Raw genomic sequence first — 27,980 nt, forward strand, 5'->3', positions numbered from 1 at the left:
ATCAGCACATATCCATATGTATAAAAACAAAGCTGACACTGTGAGACTTGATCAGAGGTGTGATCATCACAGCAGAGGCCTTTGTGTCAAAGTCACTGAGGATCAAACAGAAACACATGAAGCAGATTTTCCTGTTCTGGCTTTTTATAGCAGATAACCTTCAAAATATTCTGCAGTCCATCAAAAACTGAAGCAAACCATGAATCAACATGTGAACATGAGCTGATGCTGCTGAAGTGAAGCAAAGTTACAGAGGTTTGATTACAGACACAGCTGAGAGTTTGTAATCTGTCATCATTTTAAAAGGTTTACATTTCTTCAGTATATCCACATTTGCAGCTGGTACCTCAACCTCCACTTGTCCAACACAACTGCTGTCCACTGCCTCCATGACATTGTGATTTTGCTGTTGGTCTTCTGTCAGATCTTCATCAATCACTTCTGCACGGGGCACACCTTCAGACTCTGCAGCTGCATAACGAAAGCCTGTAAGATAAAATTAGACATAAGGTAAATGTACACCAATATTCCAATGACAGGTGTGTGATTCATCTGGAAGTTATGTGCGGATTAGTGTACAGTGATAGCAATTTAGTATGTTTTTAGAGGGGGGGGGGGTTGTTTACCTCCGATGGGTGCTCTTTTTCGCTTCCGTTGCGTACGCCTTGAGTGCCGGTCCGAGTCTGATACAGGTATGTCATCATGCCCCATGTGCAGTGTTGGTGCCCAGTCTGGATTTGTTACATCCATTTCATATGCTGGTTTGCCTGCAATAATGCCAAATCATAAGCTACTCAGTCGACATGATGTGGTTCTGCAGCATCACACATTAGCATGTTTTATCTCATTATCTATGACCGCAGCACGTTGAAAATAACACTAAAAGCCTTTCAAGAGTGATATGAATTAATTTAGAACTCACCGGAAAGAAAATGCCGTGAGCAAACCAACAAAAAGCTGGGGATTGCAGAGAACTCGATATCCGCTCGTCTCACCGCTGCAATCCAAGCCTGACATCTTTGTTTAGTAATATCGGATACATGGGATCCCTCACGTTGCCTCCAGGACGGAAAACGATGAAAAGAGAGCCCGTTATCCAGCTTCTTGCCTTCACGATCGTGTGATCTAACGTTGCAACCGACAACACAACACGTACGATCCATAGCTGAAATGGTATCCTTTGGCTGGCCTACTGTCATGGCGGAAGGGGGCATGGCCCATCTCCCGTGACATCACGCTCCAAAGCCCTATAGGTGGGAAAATGTACCATGTCGACCAATCAAAAATGATATGGAAACATGACATTTGGTTGTTTAGCAAAAGGGGGAAGTTTTAGGAGTGACCGGCAAGAGAGAGCGAGTGAGCGAAAGAGAGAGAGAGTTTTGATACGTGAGAGATTTGTGACGTTTACCGTGTTTGGTCTCAAGTTAGTTTGTTGTCTTGTGTATTTAGTGTGTAGCTGTTGTTTTGTTTTGTGTGTCAGTTCTACTAGTGATCGTCACAGTTGCTGCCTTAAAGCCAACAAAGGCAGATTGCAGTGTAAACGCTGAGTGACACACCTGCTGTCAGACCTGCAGGTTTATCCCTGTGCTGTTCTCATATGTGTTAGAGTGACACAAACTATTGTTTGACACCTGATTGTTCTGTAAATAGTTTGAAATGATTATATGAAAAACGTCTGAGCCTTGGCTGCATTTTTTGGTAAATAGTACCATATAACTTTGTTGTTTGCAAAACGTGTGCGTATTTTTAAAAATGTACAATCTCTATTTGCATTTCAAGTTATGAAGATGATTCGTTAAACATGTGTGTGGTTTTTACAGTCAAAATATCACTTTCTACGTGTATTTTAAATTTTGTCTGAATTTAGATAAATTGTGCTGATACAGTTGGTCAAAATGAGAAAATAACAGATTGGCAAGATGAACTGTTTTTAAAGGTAAAATATAGAGGCCACATCAAAAGTAGTCAAGAAGGGTTAAAGGCTAAAAGCAAAGTTGTCACCAAGTACTGTTTATATTTGTGTGTATTGCTGCAGCTTTTTTGAGTATTAATTTGGTGCCTTTGTGTGAAATAATGGTATTGTGAGTGATCCATATAGTCACAAAGAATAGCCACTTGTTTCTGTGCTACCAAAGTTCCCCGGCTTTCATTCAAAATGTGTTTATCGTCAGCACCTGCACATTAAACTACTTAAACATTATAAATGTCTTCAAGCTCACACTGAGGCCTGTGGGGTACTATCAGCCACTGAGACAGTACACACATTTATATGTGTTTGTATATGAATATTTCATACTTTAAGACTGCCTGTTTATTTAAGGGAGATGAACAAAATACATTGGAATTGTACAAAATAATATCATGGATGATAAATTAAATAGATTTTAAGTAGATGCTTGTGCATTCTTAAAGTCTTATATGTTGAACTGAACTATGTGATCTGTTCAAAGCCTTAATCTTAATTTGAAGTGAAATGTGCATTTTGAGTTTATACACTATGTATATAAGGCGACCGTTTCCTTTTGCAGTATTTTTGTGTGGTGTACTTTTCTATGTCTTAACAAAAGGGGAACAAAGGTGTTTAAGTTCACCTAGGATGATGTGTTTTAATTTTCACATGGTCTTGCTTGAATTTGACCCTGACAAAGGCGTATGAACTCTGTCAGCTGTTTGGAGTTTCCATTTTCTAAACTTCTACATTCTGAACCTTCTTCAGCTCTGAACAGATGATGAAACACTGAATGATTTCAAGCTCACACTTTGTCTAATAAACTTACATCTTTCATTCTTTATACAGATTGATGGACTGTGGTTTGTCAGAGATCAGCTGTGATTATCTGGCAGCAGCACTGAAGTCCAACCCCTCCCATCTGAGACAGCTGGACCTGAGCTCCAACAACAAGCTGCAGGATTCAGGAGTGAAGCATCTGTGTGGTTTCCTGGAGAGTCCAGGATGTGGACTTGAAACTCTGAGGTCAGTCAGCATGTTTTAGTTGTGCTGAGATGAATATGATGTGAAAGTTGTGCTGACACTAAACTGCAGACATCAGGCTGATATTATACTGATCCACACTGAGGATCTTCATGGTAAAGTCTGTTTTCTTCTTCTCTGGTTTAGTCCATTGACTGCAGCAGAACAATGTTCACATTTCAAACAGTGAGACTCAACGTATGGCCCGCGGCCCACACGCGGCCTGCCCACCTTCCCTGATTCAGAGAGAGGGGACCCTGATTAACTGTGTAGTGTTCTTCCTCACAGTTCTAAGTATCAGACACAACAATGAATAATCCACAGCTGACTGTCTTTAGCAGGTCAAAGGTCACGGCACACAGCAGACAGTGGGAAATATTATAACTCTGATCATTTATCAGCACATATCCATATGTATAAAAACAAAGCTGACACTGTGAGACTTGATCAGAGGTGTGATCATCACAGCAGAGGCCTTTGTGTCAAAGTCACTGAGGATCAAACAGAAACACATGAAGCAGATTTTCCTGTTCTGGCTTTTTATAGCAGATAACCTTCAAAATATTCTGCAGTCCATCAAAAACTGAAGCAAACCATGAATCAACATGTGAACATGAGCTGATGCTGCTGAAGTGAAGCAAAGTTACAGAGGTTTGATTACAGACACAGCTGAGAGTTTGTAATCTGTCATCATTTTAAAAGGTTTACATTTCTTCAGTATATCCACATTTGCAGCTGGTACCTCAACCTCCACTTGTCCAACACAACTGCTGTCCACTGCCTCCATGACATTGTGATTTTGCTGTTGGTCTTCTGTCAGATCTTCATCAATCACTTCTGCACGGGGCACACCTTCAGACTCTGCAGCTGCATAACGAAAGCCTGTAAGATAAAATTAGACATAAGGTAAATGTACACCAATATTCCAATGACAGGTGTGTGATTCATCTGGAAGTTATGTGCGGATTAGTGTACAGTGATAGCAATTTAGTATGTTTTTAGAGGGGGGGGGTTGTTTACCTCCGATGGGTGCTCTTTTTCGCTTCCGTTGCGTACGCCTTGAGTGCCGGTCCGAGTCTGATACAGGTATGTCGTCATGCCCCATGTGCAGTGTTGGTGCCCAGTCTGGATTTGTTACATCCATTTCATATGCTGGTTTGCCTGCAATAATGCCAAATCATAAGCTACTCAGTCGACATGATGTGGTTCTGCAGCATCACACATTAGCATGTTTTATCTCATTATCTATGACCTCAGCACGTTGAAAATAACACTAAAAGCCTTTCAAGAGTGATATGAATTAATTTAGAACTCACCGGAAAGAAAATGCCGTGAGCAAACCAACAAAAAGCTGGGGATTGCAGAGAACTCGATATCCCCTCGTCTCACCGCTGCAATCCAAGCCTGACGTCTTTGTTTAGTAATATCGGATACATGGGATCCCTCACGTTGCCTCCAGGATGGAAAACGATGAAAAGAGAGCCCGTTATCCAGCTTCTTGCCTTCACGATCGTGTGATCTAACGTTGCAACCGACAACACAACACGTACGATCCATAGCTGAAATGGTATCCTTTGGCTGGCCTACTGTCATGGCGGAAGGGGGCATGGCCCATCTCCCGTGACATCACGCTCCAAAGCCCTATAGGTGGGAAAATGTACCATGTCGACCAATCAAAAATGATATGGAAACATGACATTTGGTTGTTTAGCAAAAGGGGGAAGTTTTAGGAGTGACCGGCAAGAGAGAGCGAGTGAGCGAAAGAGAGAGAGAGAGAGTTTTGATACGTGAGAGATTTGTGACGTTTACCGTGTTTGGTCTCAAGTTAGTTTGTTGTCTTGTGTATTTAGTGTGTAGCTGTTGTTTTGTTTTGTGTGTCAGTTCTACTAGTGATCGTCACAGTTGCTGCCTTAAAGCCAACAAAGGCAGATTGCAGTGTAAACGCTGAGTGACACACCTGCTGTCAGACCTGCAGGTTTATCCCTGTGCTGTTCTCATATGTGTTAGAGTGACACAAACTATTGTTTGACACCTGATTGTTCTGTAAATAGTTTGAAATGATTATATGAAAAACGTCTGAGCCTTGGCTGCATTTTTTGGTAAATAGTACCATATAACTTTGTTGTTTGCAAAACGTGTGCGTATTTTTAAAAATGTACAATCTCTATTTGCATTTCAAGTTATGAAGATGATTCGTTAAACATGTGTGTGGTTTTTACAGTCAAAATATCACTTTCTACGTGTATTTTAAATTTTGTCTGAATTTAGATAAATTGTGCTGATACAGTTGGTCAAAATGAGAAAATAACAGATTGGCAAGATAAACTGTTTTTAAAGGTAAAATATAGAGGCCACATCAAAAGTAGTCAAGAAGGGTTAAAGGCTAAAAGCAAAGTTGTCACCAAGTACTGTTTATATTTGTGTGTATTGCTGCAGCTTTTTTGAGTATTAATTTGGTGCCTTTGTGTGAAATAATGGTATTGTGAGTGATCCATATAGTCACAAAGAATAGCCACTTGTTTCTGTGCTACCAAAGTTCCCCGGCTTTCATTCAAAATGTGTTTATCGTCAGCACCTGCACATTAAACTACTTAAACATTATAAATGTCTTCAAGCTCACACTGAGGCCTGTGGGGTACTATCAGCCACTGAGACAGTACACACATTTATATGTGTTTGTATATGAATATTTCATACTTTAAGACTGCCTGTTTATTTAAGGGAGATGAACAAAATACATTGGAATTGTACAAAATAATATCATGGATGATAAATTAAATAGATTTTAAGTAGATGCTTGTGCATTCTTAAAGTCTTATATGTTGAACTGAACTATGTGATCTGTTCAAAGCCTTAATCTTAATTTGAAGTGAAATGTGCATTTTGAGTTTATACACTATGTATATAAGGCGACCGTTTCCTTTTGCAGTATTTTTGTGTGGTGTACTTTTCTATGTCTTAACAAAAGGGGAACAAAGGTGTTTAAGTTCACCTAGGATGATGTGTTTTAATTTTCACATGGTCTTGCTTGAATTTGACCCTGACAAAGGCGTATGAACTCTGTCAGCTGTTTGGAGTTTCCATTTTCTAAACTTCTACATTCTGAACCTTCTTCAGCTCTGAACAGATGATGAAACACTGAATGATTTCAAGCTCACACTTTGTCTAATAAACTTACATCTTTCATTCTTTATACAGATTGATGGACTGTGGTTTGTCAGAGATCAGCTGTGATTATCTGGCAGCAGCACTGAAGTCCAACCCCTCCCATCTGAGAGAGCTGGAGCTGAGCCTGAACAACAAGCTGCAGGATTCAGGAGTGAAGCATCTGTGTGGTTTCCTGGAGAGTCCAGGATGTGGACTTGAAACTCTGAGGTCAGTCAGCATGTTTTAGTTGTGCTGAGATGAATATGATGTGAAAGTTGTGCTGACACTAAACTGCAGACATCAGGCTGATATTATACTGATCCACACTGAGGATCTTCATGGTAAAGTCTGTTTTCTTCTTCTCTGGTTTAGTCCATTGACTGCAGCAGAACAATGTTCACATTTCAAACCTTCAAAGAAGAAGAAAAATCCTCCACTGGATAATTCACTGTGAAACTCTCCAACTCTTCATTCCACCTTAAAGTCTGTCTGACACTGAAATCCAAAGCAAAATGTGCGTTTGCTTTACAGACAGCAGTCCAACACAAACATACACACATCATCCAAAACACAGTCCAACATCCAAATCTCCTCCACTGCCAGCATGAATGATGGGAAAGAGAAGGGGGAACACTCTGACATTCAGGGTTAGAATGAGTTTCATGAAGCAGACTGTGAAGATCAAAGCTGCATTAGAAAGCTTACATGAATGAATGAGTGGACAGAAGTGGACAGAGATCATCTGAAGCACTTCAAAGGCTTTAAATCAGCACATTTCTCTTTATTCTTTATCAACTCTGTTAGTTTCTCTCAGTTTTCTGTGGAATGAAGCTAACAGCAGGCTAATAAGATGCTGACCAATAGGTTTCTATTAAAGGTTGTAATTTGTATATGAAAAAGTGCTTTGGCTCAGCAGGGATCAGCTTACAGGTACAATACAGCTGCTGGATGGGATTAGCATGTCATAGCTATCTACCAAACTGCTAACTGGGGGATTTCAGGCCATCTATGGATCATTTTTGCTAACTGTTTATTCAGCTTAGGCTCACAGGGCTGCAGCCTGTGCCCTAGCTGTCATAGGGCAAGAGGCGTGGTCCATCTGCACAGGTGAGCAGTCCATCACAGGGCCAACAGAGAGACAGAGAAGCACTCTCTCACATCCACACCTACAGCCAATTTAGAAGCACCAATGAACCTAAGCAGCATTTCATTGGACTGTGGGAGAACATCCAACCTCCACAGAAAGGCCAACAAGCTTCAACCTACAACCTTCTTGCTTTAAGGCACTAGTGCGAACCACTTTTCCCCATTTCAGCCCAAATCCTGCATCTTCCTGTTTCTGACTCCAGGCCAGCTCCACTAACACTTTCTCATCAGACACTGCCACCTAGTGGAGGAAGTCTTAGTTCCATTTGAAGCTTCAGATGACAGTTAGTTCCTTTACAAAGAGGTGGAGGTGGTGGGGCCACAGCACCATCATCACTGAGTGCCATAGGACACTTAACCTTTGTTTCCATATGCTGGGAACTTCCTGTTGTTCCAAGGAGGACTGGAAAATGTGTGAAAATCTCCCAGTCAGTTCCCCACAGCACACTTCAATCATTCCCCTCCCACAGCATCAGGACCAGGGCTTTTTCTCTCTTTGGTCCCACTAAGAGATTTCCACACAAACACCTCATCAGTGGGACTCTCAGAGCTACCAGCCCTTTGCTACAATCACAAAGCTCTTCATTGAAATCAATGATATCAAAGCTGGAATCAAATGAGTCCAAGTCTTCTGCTGATTCAGCATCACATTCATCTTTGCTCCTTGTTCTGCATCCCCACCATGGACTTCATTCCTTTCCAAGCCAGCCTTGAGTGTCCTTTATTCAGCTCATCCTCTGCTTTACTTTGACACCTGATTTTAGCTGCTTTATCTCTCTTTCAACAAGTTTCTGTGCCTCAATCTTTTTCTTCTCTCCCTCATAACAAGACAGCTTCTTCTGCCTGAGAACATGTTGGAGTGATTTACTAATCCAGGGCTGCTTATTGGGGAAAATACTTCCTGTTTCCAAAGTAATCCCCATTTTTCCCAGAAAGAAATGTAAGTAGAAATCGATGATCTACGTGAGAACATGAGCCTTTAAAAAGTCCCAGTGGGTGCAGTCAAAGCAGTCCCTCAGTCCCAGTATATAGTCTTTGGTCCAGACTGGAACAACTGTGTGCCCAGTTTGAGCTCTCTTCAGTCCTGTGACCTGACAGACCCAGAGGGGCCATCACATCACATTTAGAAGCTCCCCTAATGGAGCCACAACACATGTCCAACACTTAGTCTGTCTTGTTGGACCAACTGGAAGAAATGATTCAAGGACTTAGTCACAGAACAGAGTTTCAAATCTCCAAAATCCAACTGGCTGCATCAGGACATATAGTCTGAAACTCTGCACAGTTTCCTGTTTGAAGCTGCTTCCTGTTGGCTTCAGCTGTTTGGAGTTTCCATTTTCTAAACTTCTACATTCTGAACCTTCTTCAGCTCTGAACAGATGATGAAACACTGAATGATTTCAAGCTCACACTTTGTCTAATAAACTTACATCTTTCATTCTTTATACAGATTGAGTCGCTGTGGTTTGTCAAAGATCAGCTGTGATTATCTGGCAGCAGCACTGAAGTCCAACCCCTCCCATCTGAGACAGCTGCACCTGTACGGAAACAACCTGAAGGATCCAGATGTGAAGCAGCTGTCTGATCTTCAGCAGAGTCCAGACTACAGACTGGAGACTCTGGGGTCAGTAGAGTGATGGAGTGAGTGGGTGGTGCTGTCAGCAGTATTGTACTAAACACAGTCAGTATGAAACAAAGATCCAGTGTTTCCTGTAAAGCTGCAGCTTCTCAGTGAAGCTGTGAGAGGAGAATGGTGACAGGCTTCAGGATTGGACACAAACACTTCCTGTTTCTGACCTTTATGGTCACCATGGTAACGGCTGACACGCTCTGATCAAACACTGTCAACAGCCAATCAGCTCTCTGAACAAAGCAGCACGCAGACCAATGACTGCATTCATTTCCAAGTTTAAAGCAGTGAAGAACACAGTCTGTAGGTGAGGAAGAATTTAGTGAGAGCAGATGTTTGGATGGAATTCCTCCAGTTAACAGCTGGAACCGTCCATCTGGATTGTTGGGCTTGTTGTTGGGGTTCCTACAGAGCTCAGAGTGGACACACCAAGGTTCTTCTAATGAATGAAAGTCCAAACTCAAACTAGGAGGGAAAAACATTTTCATCAACTTCAATAAAAATCCAAAGATTAGAAAAAGTGAAGCAACAATGAGTCCTAGTACAGTCCCAGCACTGAAGTCCCTGCTGCTCTTTATACTGGATGTGCTGCATCACTGACTGACAGCTGATGAAGAGTCTCTGGAAACACTCGTTTATCTCCTCTGCTCTTCCTTCTTCTCTCTGCAGGTGGAGGTGATGGTAAACAGGACGGTGTGTGTGCTGAGAGAGGAGGAGCTGTGTCCTGATGATCCAGAGAGGTTGAAGCAGCAGCAGCTTGTGTGTAGAGACGCTCTGACTGGGCCATGTTACTGGGAGGTGGAGAGGAGAGCTTCATCCAGCAGTGACTGACAGAGGAATGAGAAGAAGTGCAGATGACTGTCAGTGCTGCAGAGTGAACTGCTCTGAGAACAGCTCCACTGTCAGACACAATGTAGAGTCCAGCATCATCCCTGTGTGTCCCTCTGGATCTGACAGAGGATCATCAGTGTATCTGGACTGCTCTGCTGCTGCTCTGTCCTTCTACAGTCTCTGCACAGTCTCTGTCTGACTCTGGCTTCAGACCCTCCTGGATCAAACTCACCTGGAAAGACTTTCAAACATCACTCAATAGATTTGAATACAGAATATATTTGATATATACTGTAGATGTACTGTAGAGTTGCAGTTTGTCACTTGTAAATACAGTCTGTGAGCAGCTGTGAGCTGAAAGATCTTTCTAGAAACACGAAATGTTTTCACTCTTCTGTTGCTTTTTCATATATTTCCACAACATTAATATTGATCCCACCTGTCTCACCTGTTTCATGCTTTTATACATAATAACAGGACACATGTGATCTGAGCGCTGCTGTGGTTGCTGTGCTGCACGTCTTCATTTAGATAACAGAGACATCTAGTGGTTCAGAGGGAGAACTGCAGGAGGTGGAGCTGTGTTTTAGCATGGAAAACTTTTTATCTTTTAGGCGCAGATACAAATATGACAAGTATCAGTGTGAGATACAAAAGGTCACATCAGTCAGCAGAGGGAACAGTGATCACACAGCAATGTAAGAATAGAAACATAACAGTGAATCTGGACATGTATACAGAGGGAAGCAAACAAACAGGATGTAACACTACATTAAAGCCACAAATGGGAAGAAAACAAACACAAAGGAAAATATATTTGATCTCAGGAATCCAAATCAGATGCTTTAGAGCAGGGGTCGGCAACCCTGGGCACGTGTGTCACAGCTGCCACGTGAAGGGTTAACTGATGGCACGACCATAGCTGGACTGGCCATCGGGCATACCGATGGTGATTTTTCGTTTTTAATGGGCCGATGATGTTTTTTTTATTTTTTTGTAACGGTATAAACAATGAAAGATGGCGGATTGGCCGGATGCTGGTCGATGTGTAAAAATAAGTCAGTTGTTTGGTGGTGGCTATGGCGGAGCTTCCACAGAGGCAGCAGGTGGATGAGGGAAAGGGGAGGCAGGAGGAGCAGAGACCCGAGGCGGCCGCCGGTCCGAGTGTCAGGTGAACTGAACTTCAGGTAAGAAGTTATGACCTGCAGTCTGTCTGGGTCAGATATAAACCAAGTTTAGGTGGAGTTTATTTTCCTTGTGCTGACTTTTTACAGTCAGTTATAATAACTCCCACTCAGAGGAGACCAGAGATCACATTAACATGTGTGTCTCTGTATTAAGAAACATGACATATTGGCCCAGTTTATTTTTCTTATCATTGTTGTGAGGAGACCATAAATAGCATTTGTATTTTATGTTGTACAGTTCATTTGCTGTTATGGATAAAAAGTCTTTCTTTGTTTCAAAATAGCTGATAAATATTCGCTGATAGCTGCAAACATCTGCGCACAAATATAATCCTATGAAGTGGTTCTATATAGTGTGTAATTTATTGCTAATGCAATCATATGGCACATTGACTTCTGAGGAAATGTTAGATGCACTCATCATCAGAAAGGTGTCCGACCTAAACCAGGGGGTTTAGAGCATCATAGAGTTTTTGTGGTTTGTTTTCTTTAAGTCATTTCACAGATTTTCTCTATAATTTCAATTCCTTGAATAAAACAACAAACTTAGGGGATGATTTTGTAATCCGACTTTATGTATGAAAGATTTGACTAAACGTAAAACAATCTTCCAACTCAGTCGTCATTCTTATCTTGTGAAATCAAACCAAATGTTCTGTTGTCTCTAAATCAGGGATTGATGAAATCTTTGGTTGCATCCATTTATGAACATGTTCTCATTCATATTAAATCGTAGTCTAAGTCCTTCTTTAGAGGGATAAATGTCATTCATTATCTTCAAATGTGTTTCTGTTGTTTTGGGGGGAAGTTTGAAGTCCATTGTTCAAAGTCTGTTAATGAAACTTTATGAAGTTTATGTAGGATGTTTTTCCTATTTTGTATTTGTTTGAATTATGATGTATTTCTGACTCTTGCTGCCATGATGCCAGGTCTCTCTTGAAAACCACATTTTTAATCTCAATTAAATTTTCACCTGGAGAAATAAAGATGATAATAATAATTTTGTCTTCAGGGAATCATTTCTCTGTAAAACAGCTTCTTCTGAAACTCTTGTTACATTTCTTGTTTATTGTTTGCTGGTTTTAGAAAAATGTCATCGTCTCTGTGTGAACTTAAACTCTACATGTGGTGTCAGCTATAAACGAGCTCTAGAGTCTAATAACGATGCTTTTATTATTGTCTGGTATCCAACCTAACCCTGGGCCTCTGGCTGAATGTGAAACACCAGCAGATGTTAAAAACTGTCTGGGTTACATGTGCATCACGTCGTGTGCTTCCTAACATGGATATGATTGGAATCTGGGCCTGTTCAAGCGGTGCTGGTATCGTTGTTGTTTCTGAGACTTTCCAAATCTTTACTGGATAAAAACGTAGCAACTGATGGATTTAACATTTAGCTCTCAGACTGTCCCAGAAAAGGCGGAGGTCTGGAAGTTTATGTGAAGCTCTGTCTTGCTGCTCAAGTCTTGTTCTCTCCATCTGCACCTCAGCCATTTGAAATCTTGGCCTTAACTATTGATCTGTTTGGAAATCAGACTGTTGTTGGCTGCTATCAGCCTCCACCTGCTTCCCCCAGCACATCACCGTCTCTGGTTCAACTTTTATCTGAGCTGCATTTTAATGACGTCTTTCAGATGGATGATTTTCATTGGGACTGGCTTTCTTCTGTGTCTGATGAGTTTAAGGCACGCTGCTTGTTTTTAAAACTGACTCAAATTATTTAAAGCCTCACACGCCTTGATCCTAAACACCCAGATAAATCTGCTCTTATTGACCTTTTTTAACTAATATGCTGCGTAAGTTTTCCACATCTGCAGTTTTTGCCAACGACCTGAGTGATCACTGCATAGTTGGTGCTGTGAGAAACACTAAAATCTCACGCTCCGAGCCCGCATCAGTTTGAACTGGGGTCGTATTAAACAGGCTGACAATGTCAGTTTGGGAACATTTACAGGAGAGTTGTGTCTACTTTGTGGACAGACACGCCCCTTTTTGCCAGGTCAGGGTGAAAGGTCGGGACAGGCCTGGTTTGGTTCAGTACCGGCCGATCTCCTACATGAGAGAAACCAGGCCTGGGCAGGAAGTCTGGCTCTGATGCTGATTGGCTATGTTTTCATTAGCTGTGTAATCGGATTACTGCCTCCATCATCAAGATGTAACTATTTTTTACTTTAACGACTGACAGTCCAAACGACCGTAGGAGGTTTTGGCAAACTATAAAGTGTCTCTGCCAGCTGTGACTCCTCAGAGCTTCCTCCTCACTTAAATATCGACTCCACTCCTGTGTCAGACAAAACTGAAATGTTGCTTTAACAAACACTTTGTTGCTTCTTGCTCTTTGTTCAGCACAGTATCTGATGGTAAACCTCTTGCACACAACTCTGCTCGTAGTTCCTGCTTACTGATACCTTTTCCTTCACACCTGTCACAGTAGAAGAGGTTTGTAAGGCTTTGAATAGCCCCAACACCAGAAACGCGTCCTCACAATCGTTCTCCTTCCTTCTTGCACTTGGCTGCAAATATCATAGCTGAGCCAGTGTCTTATATTTTTAATCTTTCTCTACAACAGAAGAACACCACTATACTCTGTGTTCTCTGGTTAACTGGTCCTCATTGGTCTTACACAGGATGGTCCATTAGTATCATTTTATCTATAAATCTGTTTCTGGGTTACTGCCTCCTATTTATCAGAGTACATGTTAGGCAAACAGTTTAGTCACAGCCTGCAGTCTCAGGACATCATTACATCCACTGTTCCATCAGTTCATGCAGAGCTTGGGAAGAAGGCGTTCTCCTTTTCTGCTCCGTCTTCATGGAAAACATAACCGAAGGATTTAAGGCTCTCCGTTGATTTCACTTGCAGACTTCAAAAGACGTACACATGTTTTTGTGAAACCATCTCTGGGAACTTGTTCTCGTTTTTAATGTGACTGAGTACATTACACAAACTTTTCTCTTATTGTTGTAATTTTAATATGTGTGTCTGGAACAGGTCTCTCTTGTAAATGAGACATTGAGTCTCAATGAGCCGACCTGTATAAATAAAGCTTCAATTACAAAGTCCTTTGTATAAAAGCTCCTTCAGCTGCCAGTGGGACGTGCTGTGGCTCTATCGGTTGCAGAGCCTTTATATTGTTAGTTAGAAACTACAAATATAATGGCTCACTGTATTTCAGAATCAGAGAAACTTTATTAATCCAGGAGGGAAACTGAGTTGTCATAGCAGCAAATATACAAGAAACAACAAGCACTCATATAAAGTGAGTGTAGAAACAGAGTTATGATAAATAAATATTCAGATAAATAATATCAATATATAATATAAATAATCTATAATCCAGTTTTGAGTTCCCTCCCCAGACACCTTAACGCCCACTCACATCCTGGGCCATCTGACCTCAGGAAATCACATGATAGGGTGGGGCCAGGTTTCACAATGAGCTCACCCGAAACCCTGGCTGATTAGGACCCCCACCCGCTTTCACACCTTGGCTCATGTGATTACGTAGAGGATCATCAGGGGGTCCTTTGTCCCTCTTTGGGGGGAAACTCCCACTGGGTTTAAATCTGGGACTCCCCACCAACTGACCCTTAGAACTGAAGAAGCTTCTCAGATGAGAGGTGAAACGTCTTCAAGCAACTCAAAGAAGTCCAGACGCTTTTCTTTGCAAGCTCCTTAGTCTACAATGACCTGGATGACTGAGAACCGTCACAGACAACTCAGTCCCATATTTTAGGTTATTCTGAATAAATCGTTCATGCCCTCTCTTTGGAAAGAAGCTGTTGTGGTTCCTGGTCCTAAATCTAGTCGTCCAAAAGTTCTAAACGACTTCAGGCCTGCTGCCCTCACCTCAGTCTTTGAAAAAATCATCAGAAATGTGATTATGGAAGACACTGAACTTCAGCTTGATTCAATGCAGATTGCACATAAGCCCAATAGAGGAGTGGAGGACGTGCTTTTGATTCTACTTCACCTGATTGTCAAACATGTAGAGAGTAAAGGACTTCAGTTCATCGATTTCTCTGCTTCTTTCAATAACACAGCCCCAGATTTGAATCAAAAGACTTTTAGAACAGTTTGAAATCCGGACAAACCTGATCAAGTGCAGTCATATAAATATCTTGATGACAAATGCTATTATTTTTCTGTAAAGCAAATTGACCTAAAAGTAAAGTAACCTTGATATGTCAGGATGTAGATGTCCCACCCAACAACGTCACCCAGCCCTGAAACATCGGTACTGTTCAAGGCAGCATTGCTGTCCACACGTCCATCAGAGTGTTTCTTTGGACTTCATGGTGTTGCTGCTCCCAGTATTCTCTGAGACAACCTCTGAGGCCGTCACAGAGCAGCTGTATTTGTACTGACATTACATTACACACAGGTGCACTCTATTTAGTCATTAGCACTCATCAGGCAATGTCTATGGGCAACTGACTGCACTCAGACCAAAGGGGGCTGAATAATAATGCACATAACAATTCTCTTCACTCTGCTGACAAGAGATTCAACCCCCACTATGAGCACCTTCTAAAGAGCACCATTGAAAGTATCCTCACCAACTGCATCACTGTGTGGTATGACTCCTGCACAAAATATGACAACGGGTAGTGAGAGCAGTGGAGAGGATTGCAGGGTCCTCTCTTGCCTCCCTCCCCAGGAGATCTACTGTGCCTGCCTCATTCGAAAGGTCCTCTTCATTACAGGTGACTCCACTCATCTCTTCAACAGCGTCTTCAGTTTGCTGCCATCAGGAAGGATACTGAAGAGACCTTTTGACCTTTACATTTTCGTTAATATCTTTAAAACAGAAGCAGCAGAAACGAGAATTTTAGCAGCACAAACCAGCACAAGCGTAGCACAGTTGATTGACACCAGTTTTGTTTGATTTAATTAATGTGGGGGGGCTGGTTGACCTCTGGGGACCTCTAGAAATTTTCTTGAATATCTTTAAAATGATAGCAGCACAAACAAAAAATTTTACAGCACAAACGTAGCATAAACGTTTGATACCACTTTTGTTGGATTTGAAGAAGGTGGGGGGTCGCGGGAAAAACCAGCAAAAGAACTCGAGCAGCCGGGCTATGTAAAAGGTGTAGGGGGGCATGTTTGCGGTCACGTCCAGCGGGTGTGTGGGCTGTTTGAGTCATCTGTTACCAGGCAAACTCCAATGCAGCAGGCTGCTGAACACACACAGGCCTCCTGCATCCTCCTCTTCAGCTCTGCTTGCCCGATATCGTGACCTAAGCAGGGTCGGGCCTGGTCAGTACTTGGATGGGAGACCGCCTGGGAAAACCAGGTGCTGTTAGCTTTTGCACTTCCACGCACAAACTGCAGAGGGCACTTCTGCTCCTGCTTGTGCTTAGAGGCATGAGAAGTTAACATTTATGGGTGATAAAATCCTTTTTCTATATTTTTAACATGAGAATATCAGTTTTCCATCTTGTGTTCCAGAGTAATCGGACAAAAGACAAACGTAGAACAAGGAAAAAAGAGGCCAAGTGTCTCACCTATAAAACAAAATGACTGTTTTCTGAATAGTCTCACACAGATAAACATTTGCAGGGAATACCTTTTCCTTCAAAACAAACGTCACAGACTGTGTTTTTCTTTACTGATTGTATTTGAGTAGAAACTCAGATTAAAATGGCATCAGTGCTCATAAAATGATTTAACTGTAAAAGTAGGTGTAGTGGATCACTTTGCATAGATCTAGATAAAAGTGCTGTAAGCAAAGACTACAGTGGTCATTGAGCAGCTGTTCCTATAATGTGAATCTGGGATAAAGGCACAGATTATTTGTTTGCCTTTGTTTCCTGGTTCTTTCTTTCTTATCCAAATGGAAAAAGAGAGCATAAAAGTACTGTTTACAAGCAGCTTATCTATCTCATTGTGCCCACTATCATAAAATCTTGGTTGACTGAGCACTGAGCCATCTACCACTCGAAATTGAACCTGTGTGGGACAACAACAAAGTCCAGTATACTAAGTTTCAGTAATGTGCAGTTTTTTCTGTGGAAGATGTAAATCTAAATAGATGTCCTATTGTATGCATAATATACCACTGAACTTTATAAAACAACTTCTAAAAGCAAATTTCGATTTATTTTAGATTTTCTCAAATCCAAACAGTGCTAAAAGCATACACACAGTCAAATATTTTTCATACGAGGTGCTGAAGGTTCTGCAATGTTCTGTCAGTGCGCCCCAGGGCAGCTGTGGCTACAATGTAGCTGCCATCACCAGTGTGTGAATGTGTGAATGATGTATCTGTGGCTTTTTGTCACACTTGGAAACCACGGTGTTGTGCAGCTATTTGCCTTGTTGCAGGGTTTTTAAAAAACTGCAGTTTTGATTTTAGTGAAAGACACCGTCTCATGACTCATTGAGTGCCGCGACTGACAAGCCAATCCGTGGCCTGCAGTCTGACGATGTCACATTTCCTGACTGCTTGGAACCCCGACTAAGTCGTCCTGTAGCCCACATCATAATGTTTCCATCTCTCTGCTTGACTGCGGGGATGCTATTTTTTGCATCACACTCCTATTTCAAAAGGTCAGTTAAAGCCACATAATTGGAATTTGGTTTCATCTCCCCACAGCACTTTCTCCAAAGTCTTCCCTGAATCATTTAGATGTTCACTGGCACTTGAGATGGGCCTATACATGTTTCTCCTTGAACAGGTAGCTACCCTATGTTAGCCTAGCTTTCTATCACTGATGCTCTGTGTGTATTGTTATGGTTCAAAATATGGGGATGGAGACAAGAGACAAGAGAAAAAAACCACAATAACAACACTGGTCCGGCCGGGTTAAGTCAAACGATGATTTTAATGATCACACGCGTGGGAGATGGACACCGTATGCAGACAGCCTCAGATCTCAAAATGGTGGAGCATTGCTCAAACTCTTATAGCCTCTGGTTCTCCCACCTTATCATAAAAGCCTAAACATTCACATGCTTTTCTCTCACACGGCGCCTAAGCTACGACCTTGGCTCCCCGTTTATCTGCTCCTGCTGAGTTGGGGCAGAAAACTCCAGCATGCTCTGTTCTCTTCTAATCAGACAAATAAGGCGATGACTTTCTGCAGCAGTATTATGCATCATAAAACAATATCATTCATCCACAATAAATCAGCAGTCTAATGTAATGCAAATCAGTTTAACTAATGTAATAGTTATCAGCTTCTTCTAATTCAGGAGAATAATGCAAACTAAAACTACATAATAATTCACAATCTTTAGTTAGGGGTATAACATGGCATAAAATAATATTATAATCTAACAGTATGCTGCTGCCTCTCTCTCATGTTACTTAAAAAATTAACCCCACAGCTTCAATAACCGTATCTAAAAATCTCTCAGTGAAAGTTACGGTTGTAGGTTTGGAAACATTTTGGGGTAGCCAGTGTTAAATAGAGACAGGGCCACATTCTTTATCTAGTCATTGTAATGAAAGAAGCACATTAAAAACTATATGAGAGTTTGCTTTTAACAAGCATGTAATGACTCTACTTAGTTTAGGTAGTCTTAGGGAGTCAAACTGAAAGTAGCATTTTGTGGATGTTTTCCCTGCTGCCCGATCCCATCAGTCTCTTAAAGCATCATTTTTATGCGCCCTGGTGTGACAGTGGTTTCATGGCGCTACAGGTTACCTGAGCACATCAGGTATATTACGGTTGAAAACCAGTGCCCGGCCTTCCAGTGGGTGTTCGACCCCTCGTGCACAGCTCAGGAGTCTAAACGACCCAGCAGTTATGGACATGTGTGTTTTTGGTGTGCTGTCCCTCGTTCTCCCTGCTTGCAGGTATATCTGTGTGTGTGTGTGGATGCCGGAGTTTCTGAGAGCACCCGTTTACAGGCACCTTCAGGCCTGGTGGGTGTGGCCCTGCCAGGTGGTTGGCCACCAGGGACGTGCAGAGAGCCCCTCTAGCCCCCCCCCTCTGCACGTGCCTGTTGGCCACACTTGAAGACCATCACACAGCTGATCAAGCCTTGTCAGAGGAGCTACTTAAGAATGCGGTGGCGCTCTCTCTGACGCTGGATCATTGCGTGACTTCACGTTAGTCTCTCGGCCAGTCAGTACGGATAGTCTGCCGCATTGTATGTGTCTTACGGCTGCCTGTTTGTTATCTCCCCAGGAGAAGCGTGGAGATGAGAGGGCAGCGAGCACGGGGTGCTCAGACACTGAGGAGCGGAGACAAGGAACACTAGCACTGGGAAGAGGACATTTCACGGGAGTCGGGAACGCACTGCGGATTTATTGTTATTTTCCATTCACTGTAAATAAACGCACTGCTTGCATTCAGAGCTCCGTGCCTGGCTCCTCCTTCCTCACATCCCCACGGTTGACGCTGGCCAACCGTGACAAATAGCTTTTCTTAGATTCATTATTAGTTCAACATTGACAAATAGTAGTTGACTAATATCAGGAGCCAAAAAGAAAACAAAAAACAAACTAAATAAATATTTCAGACGCTGAAAATAAATTATTATGGTTGTTTAAATTTGCTGTCAGCAAGTTAGGTCTAATGCATGTAGTCAATCTAATGAATCAATATTACATGTAAAAAGTACAGAACTGAAAATGAAACTAAAATATAACGGTAAATGAACTGGTTCTTGTATAAAACCTTTCTACTCTCTACAACTTGCCTCATTCATGCACTCACTTTTTTCTATGCTTTTTCTCTGTAAGTGCTTTCTATCTAACATTAATATGCATTCATCCTCCCGATGGATGCATCGGAGAGCAACTTGGGGTTAGCGTCTTGCCCAAGGATATTTGGCATGCAGGCTGGAGCAGGCGGGGATTGAACCAGCAACTTTCTGATTAGTAGGTTTCCTGCTCTACCTGAGCTACAGACACCCCAATTTGTGGTGCTCTGGAAACAACACGTTCTCATCCCAACAGGTAACGATGCTATGTGACAAATCATCGGTATGTGTAAATGTGTTTTTTGTTCTAATCATGAATCGCTTTGTAAAACAAGACCTGATAGGGTTAAGGTTAAAGTTATGGTTAGAGTTAATGTTAGGGATAGGGCTGGAATGGACGGCTGGAGCCTCTCCTCCAAGTGTGTGTTACTGCCGCCATCAGCATTCTGTTGTATTCTGTTGTCTGCTTTTCTCTGTAAGCGCTTCGAGCCTGTACTTTTTTGCTTTAGCTGAGTAATGAAGTTGAATCAGTACTTTAACTTTCACTGGAACAATAGTATTTTTACTTCTACTTAAGTGGAGAATGTCTGATCTTTTGCCAACTCTGGCTGTCTCTCAGTCTTGGAATACCCACTTGTTGTCCAGCGGTGTCCTGGGAATATGGGAACTAGACAGACTGGGGAAACAATGGGAGGAGACACAAAGATGGAATCACTTTTACCATCTTTTATGTATTTGCTGGTCGTCTTATTTCTTCTATTTTGCAAGCACAGTGTTGCAATCATTGTCTTTGTGGTACAATGACACAGGTAGAATGCAGGTGTTTTCATGTAACACGATGCCAGAAAGATGAGTAATGTGTTTTGAAGAGAAGCTAAAACATCATGTTTGAACAAAGATAAGCAGCAGACACGTCTGTGTGTGAGTTGTTCAGGTTCAGTAAGAAGGTAATATGTCTGCAGAATTTGTAATTCTTATGAAGATATTGCTTGTACAATAAATAAAATCCCTTTAACTTCTTCTGGAGAGTGTCTTTATATATTTAGTCATTTTGGGGCGATCCTTTATTTAGTAGTAACTCTAGTCAGGGATATATATCAGAGTTTACTTTCAGATATGAGCATTGTGTTTCCTGTGGATGAATGAATGAATTATTTATTTATGTAATTTTTGAAAGACTGGCTCATGTAAAATCTCTGAAAGTATGACAAAGCTCTCCTGTTACACTTTATGGACACCTGAGCGTCACCATGAGGGCCTGTCTTTATTCACTTTATTCACTGAAATCCACTTTTATAATGAATTCACAGTAATCACTGACACCTTCAGAGCATTACATTCATTAAAGACGTCTTCTACACCTACTCTTCCAGACGACCGACACATACTTCAACCACTGCAGGTTAACCAGCCACTCATCAGTAAAGCAAAAACTAAATGTAAATGTCCTCATGTGGAAAAGACTGAAACACAACTCCCATATATCACTAATGTAACAGATCCATTTAGGGAGAGTGAGAACACTAGGCTGGATGTGTTTTAATGCAGGAACATTCATCATGTCTTCAGTTCAACAAATCATTTACATTGAATATGTGAGCTGGATGGTTACACGACACAATATGATTGTCAACAATAACTGCAATGAACGCTGGTTTGAGGGCGGAGTCAAGGAGGCCATTTACGTGAAAAGGGAAAGACCCTCTCTGAATCAAGGAGGGGGCCTAAGGGTACATCTGTCACCATCTTACAATGCTGTGATTGCAGCCGTTCTCCAACTCTCTGTGAATGGTACTCAGGACCATTGATCAGTGGTTGTTGATCAATGGTCATGAGAATTTGCATAATCATGATTAAGGAACTGACCTCCCAGCCCATTGTTCCTTCAGTCGGCTGGTTTCTCTGACTGAAAACGCTACGTCCAGAAGAACAGAATCAACTTTTGGAGATTTACTTCCCTGATGATTGAGCACGCATCAAGACCTTTTAATCAGGCCAACAAATATCTTGTACTCAATTTTAGCAGCAGCCATTGTGACACTGATGATAAAACTTGTGTAAAAGTGCGAAGCTGTAAAAAAGTAATTATAAAAAAGCGTTTTTGTAGCTGAATGTTACTGGATAGCTGTTTCATCTGTAACACATCAAAATAACCTGCTAAGGTTTAATAGGCTATAAGGAACACACTCACTTCCTGAGCCCTGGGCAATAAGAGACGTTTTGTGTTTTATAATTTATTGATATGTTTGATCCTTTCTGACCTGCGTTAATGAAGCAGTCATTAGAGCACCATGTCCGCTAGAATAGTTCTGTAGTTTGATGCTTGAGTCGTTGCAGACTTGTTGAAACTCCCTCACCCGTCAAAGCAGCGTCTTTGTTATTCGAGTCCAGCAGATGGCAGTGTTTCACTGTCTGACGGCTGTCTGAAGCTTCAGCTGGATTATCCGTTTTCATGTTTGATTAGAGGTTTGTGTGTGTGTGTGTGTGGGTTTTTAGCCACGAGTTGTCCACGATAAAGCATATTGAATGGCCTGTCTAATATTGTTAGAATTCTCCTTTGGGTTAGTTTCATTACTCAATCGGGACATTTATTTGGAAAAAGAAAAAAAGAGGGAAAAAAAAGAAAAAGAAAAGAAAAGAATTAAAAATAAATAAATCCTCATAGTTTACATTTACAAATATCAATACTGAATGTTACGTCCCTCTGCAGCTTCTAATCGTCTCAGTGTTTTCAGCTGGTGCTAATTGGCCACACCTAGTCAGGTGTGGATAAAAGCATACCTGAGGCAAGCTTCCCGGCAGTGCACTAGTCTTTGCCTTGGTGGCACCAGCCATTTTAGCCAACCTGGTTTTCCATTTTAGGATGAAACCTCTTCTCACCCACACTCTGCTATTCATCTCTGTTTTTATGTTGCGGCTTTTGAGCCGGGTCGTAACACTGAAGATTACAAAGATCAACATTAAGACCAGTCTGTGCATTCAAAGCAGTGACAGAAAAGAGTGTGGGGCATTAACCCCCACTCCACAGTTCACAGCGAGCTTCGTCGAAATTTACAATGAGACCCTGAGGGACCTTGTGTTCACCGGCAAGTCCAGCAAGAGACCTGAGCATGAGATCCGCAAGACAGCCAGCAACGAATTGACAATCACTAATCTCACCTATGAGCGGGTCTCCAATGAGGATCAGGTACAGCAGACAGACATCTGTAGCTCAGAACAAATTAATTTCAAATCTGCTGACAAATTGTTACCAAACTTTGAAAATACATCAAACTTTATCGATGCTCTATGTTTTAAAACGTTCCCTCGTCCTCTCAGGTTCTCCGTCTGATTGCTTTGGCCAATCAGAATCGCTCCACTGCCCAGACAGCCCAGAATGACCGCTCGTCTCGCTCCCACTCAGTCTTCCAGCTGGATATTGAGGGAGTTAATGCCGGCAGGGATGTCAAGTGCAAATGTATCACACTGGAAGTACCAGCATCAGGAATGTGGCTTCTTCTTTTTGGATCTATAATATTTAGTCTGGTTAGTTATTGTTACTGTAACCAGTGCAAAATCTGCTCTGATGACTCAACGTTAATGTTTGAGCCCCTGAGCGCTAAAAGAAGTGTTTTGTAAAGTATTAAAACTACCTTTAATGGAAGGAAAAACGGATCACTGCTTCCTATAAGAGTTGGTTTTCTCTGTGTGTGTAGCCACTCTGTGTCTGGTGGACTTGGCTGGCAGTGAGCGAATGGTGAAGAGCCAGTCTCAGGGTGACCGTTTCAAAGAGATGACCGCCATCAACAGCTCACTGTCCAACCTGGGCGTCGTTATCGCCGCTCTGGCCAAAAAGGTCTGCAGCTGACTGATTTTTTAAGGAAGCAAAAGAAGATCAGATCAGATGAGCATGATGTGTCTATTGGAAACAAGTTCAAAGAATTGTCTAATAATGAGTTGCTGTGCATCCACACTGCCTGACATATTTTACCTTTACAAATAAAGCAGGTACAACAGATTCATATACCAAAACAAATGTCAGGAACTTCACCAGATCACAGGGCATTGATCCTTTCTCTCTCTCGCTTTTTTTTTTTTTTACTCATCTCTGGAATTTTTCTTTTGTGTTGATCTTTACTCATACCAAGGCTGCTGGCTTGGGGCTGGCTATGAGCTCTGGATAGCTTTAACTTTAACAACATCTTCTTCTTCCTTACCTTCTTTAAAATATTCAATGTTCAGCTGGGTGAGGGTGATTTAAGGGTCTGTGGAGTTTGATGTTGGAAACACAGTGAGGCGGTTTGCCTCTAACAACAGGTTAGTGTGTGTCTGTGAGTGTGTGTGCCTATATGTCTGTGGCACTGTGCACATATATGAAACTAGCTGGCTTGTAATCAGACATACTGGAAGCTGATCAGCCAGTCACTACTCCATGTCGAGAAGTTGAATATCGTCTGATTCCGATCCCTGGCCAGTTGATCGGTCCATTTGTACTTTGTACTAAGGATCTGACAGATTAAACAACATTTAATGTCGACTTTGAAGGATATTTGAATACTCTTTACGGGGTAATGTGTACAGAAGTTCAGGGTTGCGCTGTATGCATTTAAAAATGTCTTACTTTGTTCATAATCTAGCAGCTATACACAGGTCAGAGGTGGAAGTAGGTGGCACTTAAATTTCATTTAAATGAATGGTCTTTGATTAAACTGTTACTTTTCACATCATCTCTTTTAATCCAAATTACATAAATCTAAAAAAGAAATTTTCAGTGAAAATAATTTCTTTTGTGCATAGCTCAGAAATATGGCCTCACCATTGCCTCCTCATTTAGTTTGCATGGACCTGTGCAAATTAGTCCCCACCTCACCCTTTCAACCATGTGTCCTGCATGACTGAGCAGCTTGGTGCGAGATGCACTAGTAGCACAGCTCATAGCAATGACAAAAATGTAACACCAGCCTCCAATTTATCACTTGTAGCTTACCAGTGCCTGCACTGGTTTCTGGGTTTGATGAGAACATTAATAATACCAACAGCTCTGCTGATTCCTTAGTAGTCTATTAGTTTGCACTTTAGCATGGACACCCAGTCCCCTTTGCAGCATTGCTTATAATCACTAATCACTTCCTGTGAAGCTCTTCTAATTTTAATTTGCAATCTGACTTGCTTCATCTGCACTATGAGTTAGAACAAAGAAAACACACCTGTGCAGTGTCAGTCACTACTCGTTGTGTGAAACCTTTTGGGATCGAATACCATCTGTGTCACATTATATTCATCCTTCCCCATGTACGTCATTGGGTTTAGACAGAGCTGTATCGGCATGAGACGGCGTTAAGGTGACAGTTGCCACAGTGTGACGTTGTGCTGTATCTGTAGTAATAGCCCTAAAAGACGTCAGGGGATTTACTCAAGCTGACAGGAAGATGGCATAGTCTATTGATGCATTAATTCAACTGCCGTTTCTACTCACAAAGCCTCCAGTGCCTATAAAAATGCTGGGATTCCATTCTGAGTGAGGAATGAATAGCAAATTGTAACTCTATGATGCTGTATTTATCCACTGTTGAACCCCCCCCCCCCCCCCCCTTTTTTTTTTTTTTTTCCCTGACTGCACTCCTAGACTAGAGGACAGGGTGCCAGATTTTAAACTTTTCCCTTGCCCTTATATTTGTCTGATATTCTTGAACTAATAAGAATATCGGACTTGCTGATGAAAATTATAGTTATGCAGGAGAAAGTAATGCATGCCAAAGCAAGATCCAACACAACAATTTGGATTTCCAATACTCCAGAGTTGACATAAATGATTACCATGATTCAGTCATTCTGCCCCCCAAAGCAATATCATTGCTAACGTGCTGAATAATTTATGTAAGCTGCGATATAGTATCTTCCAGCTTGCAGCTTTGACACCACCCAGGATAAGATGTGCACTGGTGCCAAATGTGTTGCTGTCAGTTGCACGCAATTACGTTACTTTAGTTAACTCAAAATGAGTTTTGTGAGAGAATGCCATCTCTGCAAGTGTGGTTGTTAACTTCAGTAAGCAGGTTTCAGGAAAGTTAGCGAAACGAGCTGGTATGAAGTAAAGTCATGCTGCATAAAACCCAGTTCTTAATGGAAATCGGTGCCTCCGTCTCTCTCAGCTCTTTGCTGTGGTCACAGACAGATTGCTGGGAGGGTGCATTAGCTGCTCAAACCCACAGACCCACACAGACATGCAGAAAGTAACACTAGTTGTGCATCAAAATCTGTCAGTAATGAAGACGTTATGAGCAACTATCAAACACCTGAACTTTGAAACGGACAGAACACAGTTTTGCAGAAATGCAGCATGTGCTATAACTATGGTCAGCTTGTTTTCCTTTCTTGATCCCTAATTCTACGACCCCTTTATTGTACACCCATTACAAACTATGAAATGCCATGTGCATGTAATTTTCGAGTCTAATTAGCTGTGTTTAGCTATCCTTTGAAGCTGTGACTGACTGGCTGCTTCACTGCTAACAGCAGATTCTTGAGCTGTATCTGCAGCAGAGGGCTTTTAAATCTGCAGCAGAGTGATGTTAAATTAAATTGTTACATCGGTGACTATGGCATGCTAGTCTGCTATGTACTTGAGTGGGCGGGTGGAGTGTTTTTGGGAAGGGGGTGTAAAGTACCACTGGTCTACAACATCCCACCCACAAAAAGATAAATGTAATGTAATGTAATGTAATAAATGTAAATGTAATGTAATAAATGTAATGCAGCGGGATAACTTCTACAGTTATTATGTTAGTGATGATGCCTCTTTGCTTTTCATTTATTCACAGCTTTGTGGCGTACGATGGAGTGTCAGGGCCACATTAAGATGATAACCTGCCACGGCTGCAGTACCCTCTACAACACGGCTTGTGTCGATGATTTAGTGAAGCAAACTGATCAGCTGTCTCATTGTGTCTTTTGTGTGTTTGGTTTTGTGTTTTCAATGAACTGAAAGCCCTCTTTAATGCACGAGGGTGTGACCATCCACATTCTCTCATCTGTCCAGTGTCAGCCATTCATTTTGTGCAAATGGTCAAGTCTTCCAAGTGTGCGTGCTTTTCCTTCTGAGTGCTTTTCCTTCAGCGTCTGTGTTACTCGCGTCCAGCAGATGGCAGTGTTTCACTGTCTGACGGCTGTCTGAAGCTTCAGCTGGATTATCCGTTTGCTATGTTTGCCATGTTACAGTGGGGAGGAAAAACTCCCTTTTAACAGGAATATCTAGACATGAGTGATTACTGCAGTGGGGCACTATCTGTGCTATCTATAAGAAATGTTAGCAACAATAAAACTCTGAGGATCAGGGCTCCATTTCACTCCAGTGTTCAGTGGCATTTTAAAAGAGTGAATACCGACGCTGAATGTCTTTGTAAAGCAAAAGCACTTTGTTAGCCTTTACAGAGCAAAGCTATGGATCAATGTGCAGTGAAGAAAAATCGAGGTGGCCAGTCTGTCCTTTCCTAACCAATCACAGAGCTCCTTACATTGCACCATGTGGCTAATTTGCGTTTTACTGATATTGCTGGGCTGCTGTCAATCATTTTGTCTTTATATTACAACAGAGCATTGACCTTTAACCTGTTTAATTCATACTGAGTATTTAAAAAAATGTATTGTCATAATAAATTCTGCCTCACTGAAAACCATTTTGCATTAGCCTCTATCACCTGACTTGTCACTGATGATATCACTGCATGAGCAGGCGAGCGGTAGCGGCGGGGGGGTGTAGGTGAAGCTCGTGAAGAACAAAATTCTGTACGAGCGGACGCAGTGAGTCCAATAACCAGGGGTAACTGGAAATAAGGTGTTGTAGGTTGGCTTCCACAGTGTAAAGAGACACTTCTCCCTCATGCTCTAACAGCTGGTAAATCAATTTAGAAGCAGAGTCGATAACGGCCTCCTGAAGCTCCCTAGGTGGGGTGACTGCCGCTGGATCCATATCTGGCTGGTCCGTACTGTCACGGCGGGTGAGGAGAGCCGTGTGAAAATAATAAATGAGGATCCAATCGCAGGCAGTAGTGGAGAAGTGAAGGTGGTTTATTGAACACAAAAATAAATATGGACAAACAGCAAATGGAGCACGAAGTAAACTAGACTGGAAACAACTAAACTACAGAGCACAGAAAGATGTAAAAATCTTATACGTTATATATGTTAAATAACATGTGTAGTGCTCACATGTAATGCAGATGTTAGCTTTGATCTAACCAATAAATCCTGATTGGATGTTGTTAGCGTTAGCACTTGTGTTTGCTTCCCTGCTGTACAACAGCATTACCAAAATACAACTGAAGAAACAAACTCAGTTATGAAAAGTTTGTGTTCAGTTTGCAGTCGCTGAAAATAATTACACCTTTGGGAATGACATGGAAATGCTCCCACACTAAAGATTGGGTT

At 41.8% G+C, this 27,980-nt stretch overlaps 1 long non-coding RNA gene across 1 annotated transcript in view; it reads left to right on the forward strand.

The window, feature by feature from the left end:
- The window catches only part of LOC146716477 (uncharacterized), a 93,812-nt gene that overhangs the window by 570 nt on the left and 65,262 nt on the right, over positions 1 to 27,980 (forward strand). The window contains exon 2 of the long non-coding RNA XR_014919211.1: positions 8,718 to 8,891. This is a non-coding gene — a long non-coding RNA (uncharacterized LOC146716477). The remainder of the gene's footprint in view (positions 1 to 8,717; positions 8,892 to 27,980) is intronic.

This window comes from Copadichromis virginalis, linkage group LG3 (assembly GCF_057382275.1).
Source record: "Copadichromis virginalis isolate Kocher_CV1m ecotype Utaka linkage group LG3, C_Virginalis_male_GT1.1, whole genome shotgun sequence".
NCBI classification, from domain to species: domain Eukaryota; kingdom Metazoa; phylum Chordata; class Actinopteri; order Cichliformes; family Cichlidae; genus Copadichromis; species Copadichromis virginalis.